General features: G+C 39.6%; 1 protein-coding gene across 1 annotated transcript in view; it reads left to right on the forward strand.

Moving 5' to 3' along the window:
- Positions 1 to 605: 605 nt before the first annotated feature.
- The window catches only part of LOC120531341 (UDP-GalNAc:beta-1,3-N-acetylgalactosaminyltransferase 1-like), a 60,791-nt gene continuing 46,065 nt past the window's right edge, over positions 606 to 15,331 (forward strand). The window contains exon 1 of the mRNA XM_039756653.1: positions 606 to 707. The gene's annotated coding sequence lies outside the window, so the exon portion shown is untranslated. The remainder of the gene's footprint in view (positions 708 to 15,331) is intronic.

A 15,331-nucleotide genomic window follows, 5' to 3' on the forward strand; every position in this document is an offset into this window, starting at 1 on the left:
GCAGACGCTTTACAACAATATTGTTTTAATGTAATTGAAGATAGTTTAATTAAGGCTGTATAATGATAAAGCCCCATGACCTGAAATGTGTTAGATATGGGACCTAACATAACTGAAACAGTCTGAGCAAATTCCCCATGTGTTAAATTTATTTAAATAGTAGATCGAATATAAAAATGGAAGCGGCCGAAGAACACAGTTTATAAATACAACACATTAAACGTTAAACATTTTAATAAAGATAAATAAAATTACTTGCAGGAAAGTGGAACAAAAAAATGGAATGCGGTATAAAGAAAGCACCAGTTGTGCGGCTTCTTCTATTCGTCTGCAGGCGTGTTTAAGGCTTGCGAGAAGGTGGTTGGAGTGGTGTAAGGTGTTACCGGTGTGCAGGTAAACTGGGACAAAGAGCAAGGATGACGAATCAAAGCGAAGTCTGCTGCACTGCTGGGTAGCTCTGCCTCTTGTAAAAGCAGTAACATTTTTACTCGAATTAATTTTCCAGCTGTCACGTATTGTTAAAGTGGGCGGAGCTCCGGAGGCGCTGACTAACACGTAGTGCACAACGATATGATGGCGCTCCACCTGTTTGCTGGTATCCGAGAGCCTATTATTGCCGAAGGATCCATCGTTAGGGGTCTGCTTTTCCGGGAGCAGCACATTTATCTCGAAGGCTTGATGTGATTAACACTGAAAGCGTGAAAAAGGTACATTTTATTAGTTTCCCGAGTACGTTTAGGAAATTATTAAATTAATTTCTATGAATTTTCTTTTAATTACTTGACATGTTATTAATCTTGGCTGTTAACGTGCCTTAAGGGATAAAAATATGATGGCTGCTGCGTAACGAAATAACCAATCACAGGTTACTAAGAATTACTCAGAGATTTGCAAATTATTGTTTTTTTTTTATAGTTATACAATACGTATATTTAGCCTGTCTTTGCCTCTTTTTCAAACTCATGCCTGATAAAGATTTTTTTCTATTTTAATTCGTTGATTTTGTTACTGTAGACTTAATTTTAATCTAGATACTATCACCTGCTTGACTAACGCGTACATTTCTTACAACACATAAACTAGGAAAAAATTCTTTCAGCAAGCCTCGTCCACCGATGGAACATATTAAAAATTTACAACATTTTCTCATTCTAGTATTCATTAAACTTATTGATCTAAAATGTTTGAAAAATAATTTGTATTTCCGTAACGCATTTCATATATTATCCATGCATGAATGTTACTACTTTCGTACTGCTTCGTCAGCTTTCACGTATTGTGAGATTTTTGAATTTTTAGTAGGCATTGAATTTAAATAATAATCCAGCCCTATTATAACTGCCGGTAAAAAGCAATATAAAATATATCAAATGAAAACAATAAGTATAAAGTATGCCGGGAAATTATTCTGTAATATAAGCAGTGGAAAATGAAACCAATAAAACCAGGTTTCCTTTTATAGGCCTACAACAACAAACTTTGGATATATTTTTGTGTGATGTCGGAGAAGCGATTCATAAAATATCAGGTTAAAGCTTTCCGTTTTTATTAAAACAAATGAAATCTGGAAGAACCGGATAGAGAAGGAAATGTCGTTATATGATGGTTATTTTCCATCTCAAAAAAGTCGGTGTCTTCAACGGATGTCAAATATATTTCATTTTTCACCAAAGACCAGATTATTGGTTCCGTTAAACGAATGATTTCATTGATAGCACAGAATATCAACGGTGTTATAAAGTTTAGATATCAAAGGAAGTTTTCAGAAAAATTCACAATTAAGGAGACTTTTGTTTAGCTCTTGTTCCAAGGCACTCGACGTACATATTCCAGACGCTACGGATTATTAAAATTGGAAGAATGTATTCACAATTGGCATTGATTGGCTTTAGGAACCATTATACGCTGTACGAGATTAATGTATTTCTCAGTGTTTCGAAGACTTTGATTTCATCGACTTTTCAGGGTTCAGAATTAGCTTGAACATAAAACACCTTTGTCAATAAATCGTTGAACCGGCGCCTTTATGAACACCGCAGAGTAAATCATCCCCTAAGTGACACCATCCGTAGATTTCTTTAACGCAAAATCCCGTTCCTGTGCTCTCAAGGAATGGAGGAATGGCTCGAGGTGCTATGAAAAGGGCAACGGGTAGAACAAACAGCACGCAGAAACGGGACGTGCTGTCACAGCCTATTCGGATCACTTATTATTATTGTAAAAGGCAGTTTTATTATGTAATGTAACTACCTGGAATGGAGATCTACATTAATTAGGTTTAGTTTTGATGCGAATCGGCAAACAAACCAAACTATGCCGTACCGGTACAATACAATACAATACAGTTTATTTTTGTATAGCCTAAAATTACACAGGAAGTGCCGCAATTGGCTTTAACAGGCCCAGCCTCTTGAAAGCCCATCAGCCTTGACTCTCTAAGACGACAAGGAACAACTCCAAAAAAAACCCAGCAGGAAAAAAACGGAAGAAACCTCGAAAAAGGCAGTTTAAAGAGAGACCCCTTTCCATGTAGGTTGGGCGTGCAGTGGGTGTCAAAAGAAGGGAGTCAATACAATACAATACACAGAACAGAACAAATCCTCAATACAGTATAAAAAATACAGATTTTAGAAGCACGGAGCAGAATTTAACAGTAGATGATATCATATAATAAGATTTGGATATGACTTAACTGGATATTTGGATATTTGAGTTAACTAAACAACCTTCAAACCACATCGCGTATAATTTTGGGAAAAGCGGATAAATGAAAGTTGCAGTCAGTTGCTATCCGCCATTCAGTCACACTTTACCTGTGCGTGCACGCGTACAGCGAATGCTAAATCCATTAATTGTGCGTTGAACACGTTTCCGTATTGGGCCAAGTGCTTCCACGATTAGGTACAGGCATAACGAGACCATCGTCATGATAAGCGGGTTAGTGAAGAATTTTCACCTTCATGGTTGTCAACACTGTAACGGAGCTCGTAGTTCTCGGGAACGGAATAGTTGTAATGTTAATATACGGCAGTGTAGCTTAGTGCGGAACACGTTGGACCTCAGACTGTGGGGCTGCAGGTTAAAGTCCCGCTACTGGCACGGTGTGACCATGGGCAAGTCACATCACCTGCCTGTGGTCTAACTGGAAAAGCAATGCAACTTATTGAACTGTATTTCAAATGTTGTTAGTCCCCAGCCAAATAAGTATCATGAAGAAACGATCTACTGGTTCAGCTCATACCTTTATCTACAGTAACTTAAAACATTTCTGTTGGTGACCTTACTTATTTTTTTCTCCCCTTTAACACAGGCAGGTGAAATGAGTTCCTCATGGTTAAACAGAGCTAGTAGTGGGATTTCGACCCACAGCCTCAGGGTTTGAAGCTCAATTTCACTAATATTTCCTGCCTGAAAATTTAAAATTAAATAGTATTTACAAATAAATTCATTCATATATCCCTTTCCTAACCCATCCATCACTGATGTACATGTTGATAGGTGATTTACCAACACAGAAATCTTAAGGAACAACTTCTTCAGGGTTTGATTTAGAAAATATATTTGCACAAGTTATTGCACTCAGATACAACACACATTCATGGCAGTCAAAGAAATTAACAGAAAAAGCAGTGTGCACATAAAACAAGAATTTGACAATGCTAGTTATCTGATCTTCCATTAGTTAGACAACCCCAGTTAGGAAAGCCTGGAAGAGCACCAAGATAACGCAGTCTGTCACTGAGCATGTGGCCGGAAATTCTGATAAATTCATAATACTCATAACCCAATCCATGCCCACCCAGATATCAAACACAAGCATTTTACCATATAAAGCACCCACTTAAATATTTGCGCATATACCTTTGTTTACATTTCCCAAGAAGTAATGAAAGTATTGTCACGCTTCTCTTCATTATTCTTCCTATTAATCATTCTCCATTGTCACCCGCATTGTCCGCCATACTACATGGTAACTTATTCCAGGTGTCAATGGTTCTCTGTGTGAAGAAATGTAAATGGAACACGTTTCCATCTGTGTGGCTCAGATTCACTGTATTGTGTTTTCAGACAAACTGCAAAATCTGCCCATTTCACAGCATGCATAATGGACAAGAGTGCTATTTACTATTTCTGCAATCAATGACAAAGCCAGACTCTTGTAATGGTAAAAAATCAACTGAATCTCACATTTGCAAGTTTAACCAGCTCAAGTTAAACTAGTGAATGTGTCAGGAGGGTTTCTTAATTTTTCAGTTCAAGGCTGTTGCAAATTTCCAAATGTGTAGATCTCTTTTATTCTAATCTGTTACAAAAAAAAACCCACTATTAATCTTTCCATTATCTAGCCCTCATATTCAGTTCAGTGTTGTTGGTTGTAACCTTGGAGAAGGTGCTAGTCCATTTCACACGCACACACACAACCTAACGCAGTCATATTACAACATTTCTATATTGGCCAGTTAATCTAAAGTAAGTGTGTTTGCAGTGTGGCACGAATATTGGAATCAAAATACAGTATAACTGAGCTTTATTTGAGTAATATACTTCAATCTGGCATCACACATATATTTTGCAAGGATCACATACAGTTTATAACCTTTATTATGTTACTGCTCTGCTTCTAATAGTTTTAAGTTTGCTAGATGTTATCATCACTGTTTGCAAGTACTATAAACACTTTACTGCTTCCGGTTTCATAATGTTTGTGTTAATACTAATATATAGAATAGTAAATGGATATTTCTAAGGCGAAATGCTAATGTGAATGCTCAACTTTCATATTTTCAAAGAGATGTCAACAGTGGTTAAGAAAATCACTGGACACGGGGGCAATATTTGGGGTGCCAAGCTGGGCACAACCATGTTTAATAAGTAAAGATGCAAACGAAAACAGTCTGGAGAACACACACAAAAAAAAAAAAAAACAAGGCTTGTGCTCCTGACACCTTTTTAATAATTGCACCTTCATACAGCTTCATCTTCTCTGCTGTCTCGGGTCCAAAAGATGCTATTCTCGTCTTCCCAATTATATTGACCATCTCCTTAAAGGGAGGGGTGGGGCTTAGAAAGCAAGGTGGGGGTAGTACTAGGCGTTGTTTCCTGGCAATAGCTTTGTGCTGAGAAGGGAACAAGAGACATGCACCCTCTTCAGCCTAGTGGTGGTATTACTTGGCTTACCTGAGCTATCTGGGTGGTCCTCAAGCATGCAGATAAATAGCATATTCTTCTGTTTTCTAAAGATATTTTTCTTTGTTTTCTCTGCATTCATTTTGAGGAATATGGTTGTATCTTTTATGTTTGTATGAATTGTTTGGATAAGTAATTCATTATATCCCAACATATGCAAGCACATCCAAGAATCTATACTAATACAGTAAAAGTCAAAGCCCTCACTGACTGACTGACTCACTCACTCACTCACTCGTCACTATTTCTCCAACTTCCCAGGTAGGTAGAAGGTTGAAATGTGGCAGGCTCATTCCTTATAGCTTACTTACAAAAGTTAGGCAGGTTTCATTTCAAAATTCTATGCGTAATGGTCATAACGGTCAACAACGTCCGCCATGTTGAACTTTCTTATTTATGGCCCCATCTTCATGAAATTTGGTAGGCAGCTTCCCTGCGCTAACCAAAACCGATGTACATACTTATTTCAGTGGTATGATGCCACTGATTGGAGTGAGGCAGCCCCTTTTATTCCATCTCAGATGTGCTCCAGGTGCCTGGCGATGAACTTCCAACAGCAGTCCCCAATGTGGCGGAAGTGCTGCCCTTGCACCTGGAAGCACTCCAGGCATAAACCATCCCTGGTCTGTCAGCACTTCCTGGTGTCCTGGAAGTGTTGTCCCCCAGGGATCAAGGACTGGCCGAGTACCCAGTGAAAAGAAGTACCTCCTTCCTCCAAGCATCCCGGCGGGGCAGGGTTCCCGGCTGTCTATCACACTGCTCCTCCCCCAGCTGAAGCCTGTAGGGCAAAGTAACCTGTCCCGCAAGGGCTGTCCTTCGACAGGTTGGGGCGCCGGCCTGTCCTGGGTCACAGTTCCGCCCTGAAAAAGATAAACACAACAAGGGCGGGGAGGCGTGTCCACAACACCACTCCATGGCGTAATCCGGCAGCATATATGGACACCGCTCCACCTGTGACCGCAGTTATTACAAGCACCGGCACTTTCCTCTATGTCCCCTTGCCCTCCGGACATGGTAACAGGATGGGTTTCTGTGCTTTGCCTTGTCTCCAGCCAGGCTCGGGGCTTCCCTCTGCACCCGCAGAGGGCGGCTCTCAACAGCAGGAGAGCACACGGGCCCACTCTGATCCTTGTCAAGAAGTCCAGACCTCTGTCACTGGTTTCTCCTCCTTCTACTCTGGGACGCAAGGATGGTCTGTGTCTCTTTATGGGACAAAAAGAGACCCCATGCTTAGGCACAGTGTCTGACTTTCATTTTATCTTCTGATCCATCATTCTTTTCCCATGTGGCTGCCTCCTTCCACCACTTGGCTGCTAGTACACTGGCCATGGAAAGTGGCCTCATATTCCTCAGCCATTATAGGACTGTACAGATCATTAAACAGACCTAATGACTTCTCTAAAATGGTTGCTTATTTCATTACGTTAGTTAAACAGAGGGCAACAGATTTTGTTGGTTGAAGGTCCTTTGTCTTCTTCAAATTTAAATCGGTCCATGTGTGAAAACAGGATGATAGATGACCCATCAAACCATATTACTTTTGTCTGTTGCTCGTTGGTCTAGGGGTTGAGATCCTAACACCTGGTTATGAATCTTCATGCATTAGCCTTGGATGCAGATTTTTTTCTAATGGCAGTCCTTATTTATGCAATAAAATTGCCAGTGTTAAATTAACACTGAAAGTGTTGATTTGAAAACACTGTTTTACTTGATGCTTGCTCCCAACCCCTCCTATTTGTGTCTGTTTGCAAGGTAACCTTTAAGACTCATTAGTCATGAACCAGTCATGAAGGTGCAGGGGCAATAAACATGTGAATGTTGGGATATCCTCAAGCATTTGCAAAAGCTCTTTTCCAAATCTCTGTAAGTGCTTGTGACCTTCTTGTCTAAAGTTTCCTATTCCTGAATTTATTATTATGCCTTGTATTTTTGGGACATTCCCATGAACGAACCCAGTTTCTGTAAAATAAAATAATTCCAGAAAGTATCTGCAGCCACAAGAATACAGTTGGTTCCAGCCTGAATGTAATCCATTTGTCTGCTACTCTATTACATTTTTAAACAGTTCCAGATTTGAATCTGAGTTATGGAAGACGCTTTACAAAGTAACAAAATAAAGTTTCTTCTAGTTGTTCATTTTCAGGTTACTTTTTTAATGTTTTGCTGTAGTTTCTGAGTAAAGTTATTGGGAACTGTAGAATAATCAGCGTACAAACATTCTGAAGCTAATTCTAGCAACACTGGATACAAGGCAGAACCCAACTCTCAAAGTGGCACTAGTGCTTTATAATAACCATGGCCAGACTTCAGCATGGGCTAGCCTGGGTTTCAGCCCAGGGACACCTGAAATTTATCAAGATGTACAGCTATATACATTTGTTTCCTTTATTTTTAAAAGAAATATTCCTTCTTGAACTAATTTACCGTTATCCCTGAGATAAATTGTCCACTGCACATCATCGTCCAGGAGTTTAATCTTCTCCAGTGAACTGTGTACAGTGACTCTGGGCAGCTATTGAACAGCCTTTTACTGCAGAAGTGAAGATAAATATGGCTTTTAGAATGGAGAGTGTGTGGAGAAAAAAGGGATTTGTCGTGTTAAAGTGACAGTTCTTCAGCAATGGCAAGTAACACCATTACAGATTATAGTTCTAGTGATAGTGAAACATATGAGGGTGATGATTTGGCACAAATGATAAACTTTAACTACACCTGTGAATATACAGGATGGGGAGGGGGGTAACAAGAAGTTTAAGCTGCAGTTCACTGCTCTACATAGTGCAAAGCAGATTTATCATGTACTGTTATTCCTTTGCAGAATTTCAGCCTCTTCATAACTGACAGCATGTTAGATGTAATTGTGACTGAGATTTGCACAGCAGTTAATCCAGCACCGCACCCTGAAAGCTACTTACAAGCTGCACATCAATGCTGCATTGGTCATATCTTGGAACTAAAGCAGAAGCTGCAATTGTGCCATTTGTGACCTCCGCATGTTCACATATCCAAGCGTGAGAGTTAACAAGGATGCCCCAGTGAAAGCTGGTGTTTCAGCAGGAAACACTAACGAATACAGTAGTTCTATAGTCCTGACCGAAGAAGAAACCGACAAGAAAGACACATTTAACAAGTATGTTGTCATGTCTTAAAAAGTTTTTATGCTTTTGACCACGGTAAACAGTGCTGTTTTGGAAGCCGCAATTAAAATACAGCACACAGCAATCATTGAACACAATGTATGAACAGTAGCTTGAATCAACCTAACATTGGATATTTCATTACTGTTCGTTCTGGTAATGTTACTGTTTATCTTCTCAGTATTCAGTATTAGGATTGAGGGGATTCATTTAAAGTAAATTCTTCTTATAAACAGATTAAACGTATTAAGTGTTACTGTGCTTTCTGTTTATGTCATAAGTCTCCATTTTGATTTGTTGTCTTGAGCTGAAATTGGACAAACTCTGACTTGGGAGGCCATAGGTCCAAGTTTGCGAGTAGGAACTTTGAGTTTGCTGTACATTTTCTTTCCACTTTTTACGTTGGAAATTATGAGTTCTGAGTTTTAGTCTGATGTCAGTTATGGTGGACTACTGGCTTTCTTTGCACTTTTTGCATATAACTACTCAAAAGCTTAACCATTAAATATACTGGCCAACAAAACTTTTATTTGGAATGCCTTATGAACCTGAACCCTGGATGCAGATCACGAGTGGAAAATGTTTCTGCTTACTCGTCAGGTGTTTGCATTTAGTTGACAGTGACTTACCTGTCACTTCACACAGTTGTAATCCTCTTTGAAAATAAAGTCATTCTGTATGCTTTAGATATCTGAGCAGAAAGTTACTGTTATCGAAAAACCATTTGGAAATGTCTTTTGGGAATGAAGCGATACAAACCTTATACAATCACTGAGGTGGTTCTATATTTACTGAACAGCAGGTAAAGTTTACTAGTAGCTTAACAGAAGTGCCCAGAGTCTGCAAACTGGTGAAAAACTAGAACTGATCATGTGTTTTTATTTTTATTTTATTTTTTAGATATAATTTTATTTTTTCAGTGTTACTTTAACAAGTAAAGGTACCTGATATTTTTTAAAAAAGGTGCCAGAATGATGTTTTACAATATTTTTTCCTCCCTCTCTGTCTCACTCTCTCACTTTCTCTCTCAAAATGGACAGCTGAAGGATCAGACTCACTTTGTTTTTTACATTTGTCACAGCATACAGTGTTGTGATGGAGATCAAGTGTCACTCTAACGTATGCCATTGCATACTGTGACTTCTGCCTGTGTATCACTTAATAATCTCAGGTGTTGTTTCTGTGGTTTTTGCAGTTTACTGGAAGTTCTCACACAACTTCTGTAGTTACAGTTTAAGTTTCGGTGACTCCTAAGGTTTGACATTGCATACTAGTTTTTATTTTGGTTACCTCAGAACACCTAAGTAGGGCTCTCTAGATGGTTCAAGCTCAGCGGCCTCCTCCCTTCTAAGTCCAAGCCTGATAATGCCTACTAACACACACATGGTTTTTGGGATTCAGGAAGAAAACTAAAGAACCTGAAAAAAAAGCATGCTGACATGGGGAGAGCTTACAGATTCTACACAGTTAGCCATGCCAGGAGTTTACTCTTTCTACAGTATATCACTCCTGTTTTATCTTGGTAGAGTAATATATGTATTGCTCTACTTTCCCCTATTGTATTATTAATATGCAGCTTTAGATTGCCTAATCTCACAGACTTACCACTGTATATAAGATATTATTTTATATAACTTATCCCCACCTTCCCCTCTATATCTATAACCTCAGGCAATTAGATGTAGTAAAAAGACAAGCAGGAGTTAAGTTACACAAAAAATAATGTATTACTGATAATATTCATAAATAGTAACAAAATGCAAAGTACATTTGAATGTTGGCAACCATACAACCTGATTAAATGGTGATGTGTAACTCAGTTGGCACACAGACTTGCAGTTACTTAAAATGTCTCTAGTTAAGGCATCGTTGGTGCTCAGCTTTCAGCCACATGTCTGTTCAATATGGCTGCTGAGCTGTGCTCTTCAATGTGTTGTCTTCATCATCATATGTGGGTCAGTCAGAGAGAGAATGTGGTTGAGCAAGTACATTTATAGATGTTCTCTCCAATTCCTAGAACCAATAGGATATCATGGTACTTGAAGGCCTCTGAGACTAGCCAATTCCAAACAGCCATACCTCAGACCAATGGGTGAAATAGAACATCTTATCTCCTGCCCCCAGAAGACCATATATTACACTAACCTGGCTTTGTGTGGGGGATGGGGGAAAAGACTTTAGCAAAGAAATCCTCATCAAACTGGTTTAAGACACATCCCCCAAATCCTGTCGTAAAATTACAAAGAAAAGTCGTAAACATGGGGGGGATAAACAAGAATGCCTCTCACCAAGGTACCACTAAATTACATTGGTTTGCCTAAATTATAAATAAAGACATACAAAACATTTATCAAGTTATGTGCAAAATCCTACATCACAACACTCCACCCCGATGAATGTTTTGTACAGTGTCTTTATACACAATGTCTTTAAATTGTTTCAAGAGTCTGATGCATAACTTGTGCATTGATTGGCAGTATTTGCTCTCCCAGTGTTAAAAGTTGTCCGTGACCATTTGTCCATTACATATCTTCTTTATTTCAAAGACAATCTGAAGAACTTGGAAGCGCTCCTGATGACTTGTATCTGCTCCAGCTTGCTTCAACTGTTTCTTTAGCTTTCTGCAGTCTTCATATGTCATCAGATCTGGTGGTTCAAAATGAGACAAGTCCACACCTTCCACTAAACTAGTCCACTACAATTTAGTCTATTGTGTGAATTTTTAATCTGTTTGTGTCTAACTGCTAATTAGACCCCTGTCCCAAACTATCTGTTTAAGCATATGCAGCTGTACAATTAACATCAAAATTTGAAAGGTAACATGCCACAGGTGCCAGTACAACCACTTCTGCCCAAGTGAGAGCACATGTGCCACTGCATAAACTGTTCACAAACCAACATTTGTGGTCCCTCTGCACACATTTGGGGTTGACTTAGTTGCCTCTTGTGCTTTCCTACCCATGGTGCAACTCTTGACTGCCATCAGCCTTTACCAGTATAGGCTGGCATCACCACCATGAGACATCACAGCTATGCAACTCTCATCATTCCCCCCGTAGGCCACCCCTAAAGTTGTTTGCTCACCATATGCATACTCATTGTGCTAATCACCTCAGTTTAGAATTGGCCCACTGGTCCTGTGCCTGTACCACAGCCGACAATCTCAGCAGGTCTTCCGTATTTTCCCAATTAGACTATACCTGAACATCGGAGCCCATATGTCTTGCAAATGTATCAGCTGCACCTGCTTTCCTGAAAAGTTCACCAATTTTCTTAGTATACATTTTCCTTAATAATAGTATTCATTATATTAATTATCCCACTTAATTAATTAATACCCAGGATGTATACTTTATGAGCCCAAAATGAATCCCCTTATTTTTGGCATTCCTAACTGGTTTGTTCAGTTTCCACTCCTTGGAATATAAATTTGCTGCAGTATTGAACAAACCTTTCCTTTTAAACTATAGCTGTTGTGACTAGCCTTATTATTGCATGACTTGTGGACTTGTTACTCACTTAAACCCCAGTAAGTGGCTTTTTCTTGCTGTCTCTTCAATTCTTCTTCATGTCTTTGTCTTTGGTCTTTGCATGTTGTCTTTTCTTCATTCTGCTATGTAGGCAGGTCTGCAAAATGGAAGGTGACAAAGCAGTTTCTGTCCATCTCATTTTCTTGGCTGTCAACCTGGTGCCAAAACTCAAACTTTGCTTCCAGGCATTCATTGGAACAGCTTGGCACTAGTGCCACACCACTCCAATGTGCCAATGGTAACCCGATCTCCTGCATGGATTTTACTCTGCTAATTGCCTTCACTATTTATTACCTGCACCAAACCAAAGTCCATAAAAACCTTACAATAGAAGTAGCACTATTGCAAAAGGCCAGAAAATTGAAACAGAAATAACTGTTTTCCCTTCCCTGTCTTCCTGCACTACCCTTCTATTTTTTTTTCATTGCCTGTGTGTCCTTTTTTTATTGTATGGTAACTACTACCTGAAAGTGTGGGCTGAAGCCTCTCCAGAACCCAAGTTCTAAATCCAGCATTTCTGCTAAAACTGACCTGTGTTCTTTACTAAAGGCCAGCTCACTTTTCTCCATTTTATTGCATGGAGATTCATAGGCTGTCTTTTTGAACAACTGGTCAGTCAGGTTTCGAATTACTGAACCTACAGGTGTGAAAAACTATTTGCCCCCTTCCTGATTTCTTATTCTTTTGCATGTTTGTCACACAAAATGTTTCTGATCATCAAACACATTTAACCATTAGTCAAATATAACACAAGTAAACACAAAATGCAGTTTTTAAATGATGGTTTTTATTATTTAGGGAGAAAAAAATCCAAACCTACATGGCCCTGTGTGAAAAAGTAATTGCCCCTTGTTAAAAATAACCTAACTGTGGTGTATCACACCTGAGTTCAATTTCCGTAGCCACCCCCCAGGCCTGATTACTGCCACACCTGTTTCAATCAAGAAATCACTTAAATAGGAGCTGCCTGACACAGAGAAGCAGACCAAAAGCACCTCAAAAGCTAGACATCATGCCAAGATCCAAAGAAATTCAGGAACAAATGAGAACAGAAGTAATTGAGATCTATCAGTCTGGTAAAGGTTATAAAGCCATTTCTAAAGCTTTGGGACTCCAGCGAACCACAGTGAGAGCCATTATCCACAAATGGCAAAAACATGGAACAGTGGTGAACCTTCCCAGGAGTGGCCGGCCGACCAAAATTACCCCAAGAGCAGAGACGACTCATCCGAGAGGTCAAAAGACCCCAGGACAACGTCTAAAGAACTGCAGGCCTCACTTGCCTCAATTAAGGTCAGTGTTCACGACTCCACCATAAGAAAGAGACTGGGCAAAAACGGCCTGCATGGCAGATTTCCAAGACACAAACCACTGTTAAGCAAAAGAACATTAGGGCTCGTCTCAATTTTGCTAAGAAACATCTCAATGATTGCCAAGACTTTTGGGAAAATACTTTGTGGACTGATGAGACAAAAGCTGAACTTTTTGGAAGGCAAATGTCCCGTTACATCTGGCGTAAAAGGAACACAGCGTTTCAGAAAAAGAACATCATATCAACAGTAAAATATGGTGGTGGTAGTGTGATGGTCTGGGGTTGTTTTGCTGCTTCAGGACCTGGAAGGCTTGCTGTGATAGATGGAACCATGAATTCTATTGTCTACCAAAAAATCCTGAAGGAGAATGTCCGGCCATCTGTTCGTCAACTCAAGCTGAAGCGATCTTGGGTGCTGCAACAGGACAATAACCCAAAACACACCAGCAAATCCACCTCTGAATGGCTGAAGAAAAACAAAATGAAGACTTTGGAGTGGCCTAGTCAAAGTCCTGACCTGAATCCAATTGAGATGCTATGGCATGACCTTAAAAAGGCAGTTCATGCTAGAAAACCCTCAAATAAAGCTGAATTACAACAATTCTGCAAAGATGAGTGGGCCAAAATTCCACCAGAGCGCTGTAAAAGACTCATTGCAAGTTATCACAAACGCTTGATTGCAGTTATTGCTGCTAAGGGTGGCCCAACCAGTTATTAGGTTACGGCTACGGAAATTGAACTCAAATGTGATACACCACAGTTAGGTTATTTTTTAACAAGGGGGCAATTACTTTTTCACACAGGGCCATGTAGGTTTGGATTTTTTTTTCTCCCTAAATAATAAAACCATCATTTAAAAACTGCATTTTGTGTTTACTTGTGTTATATTTGACTAATGGTTAAATGTGTTTGATGATCAGAAACATTTTGTGTTACAAACATGGAAAAGAATAAGAAATCAGGAAGGGGGCAAATAGTTTTTCACACCACTGTAAGTGTGTGTGCTTTTTAATTACTGCTGGCCCTAGCACAGCTGTTAGGACCTTCACACCCCTGTGCATTCCTGGCTTCCTGCCTGAGCTTGTAAAACTTCCTGCTGCACCATCCCCAATCGTTTGTTCTTTGGCTTGTCCTGATCCATTCAAACCAACTCCTAAACTGGTGCACTTTCTTTCCAACTCAGCCACTCTTGCACTAGCACATTCAGACCTTTCACACACAAGCACTTGAATTCCTTTCATTTCCATTGTTCTTTGTTTAAATTCCACACTTTCTTTACTCAGTATCCTTAAGCCAATATCCAGTTCATGCCCTCTAGTCAACAATTGCCATTCACACTCACCAGCTCCTCTGCCTTCTATCTGATCTCTTTGTCCTAAATCAGATTTCAGTGCAGCACTGGTTACCTTTCCTAACAGTGGTGAAATATCTATCAGTGTAGCATGCTCTTTAAATACTGGACAGACCTCAGAATTACTTGGAGATTGTGGTGCAGTGGAGAATAAAGGAAGAAAACACCCTTGCTGTTTTCCCTTCCTTTCATCTCTCTCCTTTTCCTCACACTCACATTCCCACTCTTTATCTGAGCACTCATCTGTCTCATGTAAGTCGCCCACCCATGTTTTAGAGTTCCAGTCTGATCTGGTTACTGTTGCCCTACATATGTGAGTCAGTCAGATAGAGAGAATGTGGTTGAGGAAGTACATTTATAGATGTTCTCTCCAATTCCTAGAACCAATAGGATATCATGGTACTTGAAGGCCTCTGAGACTAGCCAATTCCAAACAGCCATACCTCAGACCAATGGGTGAAATAGAACATCTTATCTCCTGCCCCCCCCAAGACCATATATTACACTAACCTGGCTTTGTGTGGGGGATGGGGGAAAAGACTTTAGCAAAGAAATGCTCATCAAGCTGGTTTAAGACACATCCCCCAAATCCTGTCGTAAAATTACAAAGAAAAGTCGTAAACATGGGGGAGATAAACAAGAATGCCTCTCACCAAGGTACCACTAAATTACATTGGTTTGCCTAAATTATAAATAAAGACATACAAAACATTTATCAAGTTATGTGCAAAATCCTACATCACAACAACTCCTTTGAAGGTCAACTCACTTCAGGTGTCTTTTTGCATTATTGCCTGGTGTCGGTGGAGACTTG

This window comes from Polypterus senegalus, chromosome 1 (assembly GCF_016835505.1).
Source record: "Polypterus senegalus isolate Bchr_013 chromosome 1, ASM1683550v1, whole genome shotgun sequence".
Classification (NCBI taxonomy): Eukaryota; Metazoa; Chordata; class Cladistia; order Polypteriformes; family Polypteridae; genus Polypterus; species Polypterus senegalus.